Source organism: Haemaphysalis longicornis, unplaced genomic scaffold, assembly GCF_048455015.1.
Source record: "Haemaphysalis longicornis isolate Haplotype H1 unplaced genomic scaffold, Haemaphysalis longicornis Haplotype H1 scaffold_8, whole genome shotgun sequence".
Lineage (NCBI taxonomy): Eukaryota > Metazoa > Arthropoda > Arachnida > Ixodida > Ixodidae > Haemaphysalis > Haemaphysalis longicornis.
Window position 1 is genome coordinate 75160460 of NW_027526445.1, and position 5895 is coordinate 75166354.

The window sequence follows — 5895 nt, forward strand, 5'->3', positions numbered from 1 at the left end:
TAGTATTAGAGCGACGTTACTTGTCTGCAAGACGGTGCCGGTCAAACAAGCGTTATCAACGCCATAATTCTAACGGCACATTCCATTTATTTCGTGGCTACCGTGGCTTGCGCAGAAACGGCCGGGTTGACTGCGATAGCTTTACTTGAGTCAAATAATGGAGCTTTGGCTCAATCGCTTGCAGCGCTAGCAATGCGGCCTCGTCTGCAAGACCGGTGCGTGAGAAACAAGCGTTAGGACAGCCAGAATTTCAAAAATGCAGCATAAACTATACACAAGCGACAATATTCGTTGACGACTTACGTAATTATAGAGTTCTTTTAGGCGCCGCCGAACACCGCCTGCCGAGATAGCTTAGTGTTAACGCGTCCGTTTACTGTTTTGTAGGTCAATGGTTCGATTCCTCGTCGAACGTGTTTTTTTTTAGGTGAGGGTTCCATTAGCTCATTTTTTTACGACCAGGGTAAGCGCCTGTTTCTTGCTTTCTATCACGCCGACATTTACCGCCCTCTTCCTAAACCCAAAGTAGCTCGTTTTCTCGCACGTTCTCTCTTGAGAAGCCCGCCGTGAAAACAAAACCAAAACAAACGTCAAAACCTCTTTAGAATATCAGTATATATGTCAATTACTTTATGTGTATTCACTTTTTGTGTTTAAAAACCTTAAATTTAAGTTATAAACACATTTCAGACTTTGAAAGCAGAAAGATAATTACCAACATTACAGTACTAACACAATTTTCGTCAAACATAGAGGTGCTGCATTTGAAGTCTGGCAACTATCTCTCACTTTTTGTGTGTTTTTTCATGGCGTTTTGTGCCGAGTGGTTGGTGGCGTGATTTAATCTGTTTTATCTACTTCAAGCTTAAATCATAGTTATAGAAGCTTTATGGGTGATGTCTACCCTTCCAACCTACGCGTGTGTTGAACATGGGGACCCCGGAAGAACGATCATCGCCGGATAAAATACTGCGCGTCAAATGACATTGCATCAGAACAAAGCGTGTTCGTGTGTCCGCGAGATGAAGACGACAGTGAAGGAGAATTGTACGTTGGAAACATCGTTTTTGCTCGGGTAAGTACGCATTTTTTATTATTCTGTATTTGGTTGGAACGAGTTCTGGTGTTTATGGGTCAGTAATTCGCTTGACCCCCATCTCGTTTGCTCTGAGAGCCTACGTGAGTTAGTATACTTGTTCGGCGCCCAGTCCACCGTTTCCGCAGAAGTCAGCATCAATTTACGCTGAAGCTAGACCTTGGCTACGATGCTCGCGCTGTGGTACACGGCTGCTAATAATTTCACATCACGCAAGGCTCTTTAACACCGGGGCGTTTTTTTATGTGTCTCTCAAACAGTGCCTTTGTGGTTGCAGATCGCAGTCGCAATTTCGCGTTAGTGGCACAACGCTGTGATTAGTCCTCCCTCGTGAATACCCGCGGTATACCAAGAAATAAAATGAACAGGAGGTTCCCTGGAAGTGCATGTGAAAAAGCGTACACTTGATTCCATGGCTGGCGACTCGTAGGTGTTGTGAAATCTCTTCTTGTATTTCAACAAGTGTCAGCACACTCACCGATTATGCACCTGCAGGTGCTGCTGCTGGCTGTCCTGGGTCAGCTGCCTTCCAGTCCAGTTTCAAAGGCTTTGCCAGGGCCTCCCTTGGCCAACCGACACTGCACCTGCTGTACCCAAGTACTGCCTGGCCTTTCATTGGTGCTCCGTACGCTTTGCCGCTAGGAATGGTCATTCATCCATCATCTGGCCGCTTGGACCACCCGTTCAGAAGTCAGCGCATTTGCTCGACACATCGGTCCAGGCACTGCTGCCATATCGGTGCACCCACCGATTATGTACTTTCAGGTTAGTTATTGCATGTTGTGGAATCTGCCATGATGTATACCTGTTAGCAGTGCTGTGGCCTCTGATTATTTGAAACATTTTCATGAAGCAGCGCTGTGCGTATGGAGCGTGTCATTGCTTAGCAGAGATATTGAAGAGAATCTGGGGCCGACGACTAAATGGCAAGAAGAGAAATTGAACTGACTTTGAAGCAAGTATTCGTATGTAATCAAGCCAAGCAAACATTTAGGATCTTTCGATATGGTTTTAAACTTGCAATACATACTGGTCTACTTCAGATCATACTGGTATTAATCATACTATACCGAAAAGTACATCCCGCAGCCTGTAGAATTCTGACAGCGCTTTTTTCGCATTCTCTCATGACAGGCACTATTCTCAATGGTTGGAAGATAGTCGAGGTAGCACCAATCTTTAAATCAGGAGACGGTACTTCACCATTAAATTTCCCTAACAAGCACCATATGCAAGGTCGGGAAACATTTCATCCACTCTCAGGTCGCTAATTATTTATAAAATCACAATATCACATTCGAGTATCACCACGGTTTTCACAAGGGTTACTTGAGAAACACAACTTTCAGGATTTGTTCACGATCTACATTGATCCATTGACGCAGGCTTACAAACTGCGGTAGTTTTTCTCGATTTTTCTAAAGCATTCAATCGCATTGCACACCACAGACTACTTCTCAAACTTCACCCAAATGTCCTCACTTGAGCGAAAGATTTTCATTCTTCTCAAATGCAGTTTACTTCTAATAACTATATACTTCTTTTGCTCGTGCCACTTTGTTGTCCCCCCAGGCAGGTTGCTTGGTCTATTTTCCATGTTGCATATCCTCCCATGTAGGTCTATTTGCAGATGATGTTGTAATTTATCACACAATTTCTTTCAACTACTACCGTCAATGCTTTCAATCTGATCTTAACACAATTAACTCCTGGTGCTGCAAATGGCTAATGTCGCTTACTTATGTCTAAAACAAAGTGCATGACTTTAACGGTGGCAAGTCTCGAATTGTAAATACTTACTTCATTAACAGCAGCCTGATTACCTCTTGAGACAAAGGTGTTTTGGTAGGCCGGTAGGGGAGGGGGGATTGCATGGTGGATTTCAAAAGGTACATCGATTGGGAAAATAAGACGTGTGATAAATATTTTCATTTGCACTCCAAAACTCGCTTTATTTCATATGTTTAACCCACTGCAGTGGCTAGGGTGGTGTGCTGTGGAGGCGAATGTCGGTTAGATACCGGTTGGTGTGGCCGCTTTTCAGATGGAGGCAACATGGAAAGACGCCCGTGTTTTGAGATTTCGATGCGCACAAAAATACCGAGGTGGTCAAATTTAAACTGAAGCCTTCCCCTACAGTGCTCCCCATATCCCAAATGTAGCTTTGGCGTGTTAAACCACCGTTTTTTTTTCATGTTTTTGGTATATTACCAGCTGCTGTAGCAGGTGCAACTTAAAGGTAAAATTATACATAATGTTTCCAAGAGCTAAATATAAAGGCCATATTGAAGTGCGTTTATGGGTCTATCTCATAGCAGTAGTGAAAGGTTATATACTCTGGTGCAGGTTAAGAACGGCAATGGCTCATGTGGTGTAGTCCAGTGTTTGACGGAATGACGTGTAGGCAGGTAAAAGCATTATTGAAGTGATGAAACGTAGGTCACTGACCATGTCAAAAAAGCCATTTAACGGTTTGTTGCTTGTTCATGGTGAGCATGTGTCGTGGAAAACGAAGCTATATATTGGGCATTACGCGGCGCAATGAGTTTGCATAGATATGGTGCAGATTGCCATCCATTATGTTGATAATGTTGGGCGTCGTCTGAACGATGAGGGACTCGAACAGTAATCGAGAAGATAGATTGCACTCAGTTGTCAGTAATTTTGTCTTGTTCCAGTAGACCACGTGTCCCGTCCTCTCACGGTGCTCTGCCAGTGCACTTGTTTTTGCATGGCCCTTGTTCACTTCGTTCCAGTGCTGCATTAATCTTCTGTGCAGATTGCCCGTTTCGCCAATGTACACTGATTTGCATTCAGCGCATGGAATCTAATAAACAATACCCGGAAGCTTGGAGCGTGAGAGGGGGTCTTTCACGCTGACAATGTCAGAACATAGCTTGCTAGTGGGCACATGCACGATGTATGCATTCCGTTTCTTGAAAATGTGTGCGAGAGTTTCACCGATGTGTGGGACGTAGGTAATTGCTGCACGTTTTGATGCAGTCCTTGTGGCTGCCTAAAGCATTACATTCAGAAAGAAGCGAAGAGGGCGACTAGCAGGAATCCGCATTGACATTAGCAGGCAGAAGCGTCTACAAGGCCTGTGTCAAAACGGGCTGCAATTCTCGTCCTACACAGCAATCAAGCTTTTGCACGAATTTTCAAGAAACACATTGTGCACATCATTCACGTGCCCAATAGCAAGCTATGTTCTGACATTGTCAGCGTGAAAGACCCCCTCTCATGCTTCAAGCTTCCAGGTGTTTTTTATGTTTTGAACGAAAAAAGGGCCATTTAAAGGTGGCACCCCCTTCCTTGCCGATTTCTGATGCCTGATTGTTCAGTTTGTGGGGATAAGTTTAGCAGATTGCTCACATGTCTAACCTGTATTTGTGCTTGAGCAGTCAAACGCTGATGTTAGCAGTGAAGTAGGTGAAAATTGTACTTTGATTGTAGTTGTGTGCAGATTACTTACATTGTGTTAATTCGTAGAAAAGCAAAATTGAGGTAACCCTGCTAACTGTTCCACATTGCAGCATTTTATTATGCAAACGTTAAGGAGTTCAGCTGCTTGTTAAAGGTGAAATAAACAGTGGAACAAAAAGAAGAGCATCTACTAAACAGAAATATCTTCACAATCGCAGGATGCCAACGGTCCGCCTACCAACTTGTGTCCTGCATCGTTTCTGCTGGCTGGAGCGGCTCATGGAACATTTTCCAGCTTCTGAAAGTTTGTGGTCAAGCGCTCTTCCAAGTGAAAGATGCCGCAGAGGGATCTTTTGTTTTAATGCCACAATTTCATGTTCTCAGCAGCTAATTTACTCGTAAGGCTTCTTAACTATTCATCACCCAAAAGGGCATGTTACCTTCGTCTTCGGTGGAATGTGCCTGCACTCGGGTTATTTGTGACAGAAACAAGTGAACCGCGTCGTGAGAGTCATTGAGGCCTTGTTGATTGTGCATGCTTCTGAAATGACATTTTCATTCGGCTGAATACTTTCCAAATATTACGATTTGTGAACAAATTATGGTAAAAGTCATGATTAGTTGTACTACAGTGCAGGACAGAAATGCCAACATACGTTTTAAGCACCTCTGATATTTCAGATCGTTGGCTGGTGAGAAATAAAACTAAACTGAAATTTTTTTAAAGTAAAATCAAATATTCGTTGTCACCAGTGCATGACCATAGTAAAAGCTATCTATTCACCAAATTTAGAATTAGACACGAAATGCCAAGAAAAATAGGGAAATAAGCTAGACAGCTTGCTACAATAAACCAATTTGTAAAATTCCTCAATGTCTATAAAGTGATGATTCAGGCGGGTTAAAATGTCAGTGGGTTTACACACCCAACTTGCAGGGAAGCACATGAGCTCTCAATATTAACATGTTTTTAGGGAATACCGTCTTCTTTCATTAAGCTGCTTTGCACATTGATGCCAGTCTGATAAATGTAGTCCTGAATTTTTGTTATGATCAATCTTTGTATGGGAACCATATATTTTTATATGATGTCGCTGTGTATTTCTGAAACTGTATCTAGTCACCAATTACAGTTTGTTGTGGTCAGGTTTTTTCAACTAATTCGTAGCTTTTTTAACAATTATGGTATATTTTGTGTGCCTAAAGGAATGCCTCATTGCATGTTAAGCCTGTGTAGTGTTGAAAGCGGACATTTTGCTTCAAAGTGGAATGTCGGGCTAGCAACACGGTACTTTGCGTGCTGCTCACTTTCATTCAAGCCATTATTTTTTATATTATCATTTAAAATTAAAAGCCAACCAATTGGCTGTCGT

The 5895-nt window shown here is 42.7% G+C and overlaps 1 long non-coding RNA gene across 1 annotated transcript; it reads left to right on the forward strand.

Moving 5' to 3' along the window:
• Positions 1-559: 559 nt before the first annotated feature.
• On the forward strand, positions 560-5420 carry LOC144149082 (uncharacterized). Its single transcript, XR_013318174.1, has 3 exons — positions 560-1075; positions 1592-1861; positions 4741-5420. It is a non-coding gene; the product is annotated as an uncharacterized LOC144149082 (long non-coding RNA).
• Positions 5421-5895: the final 475 nt, after the last annotated feature.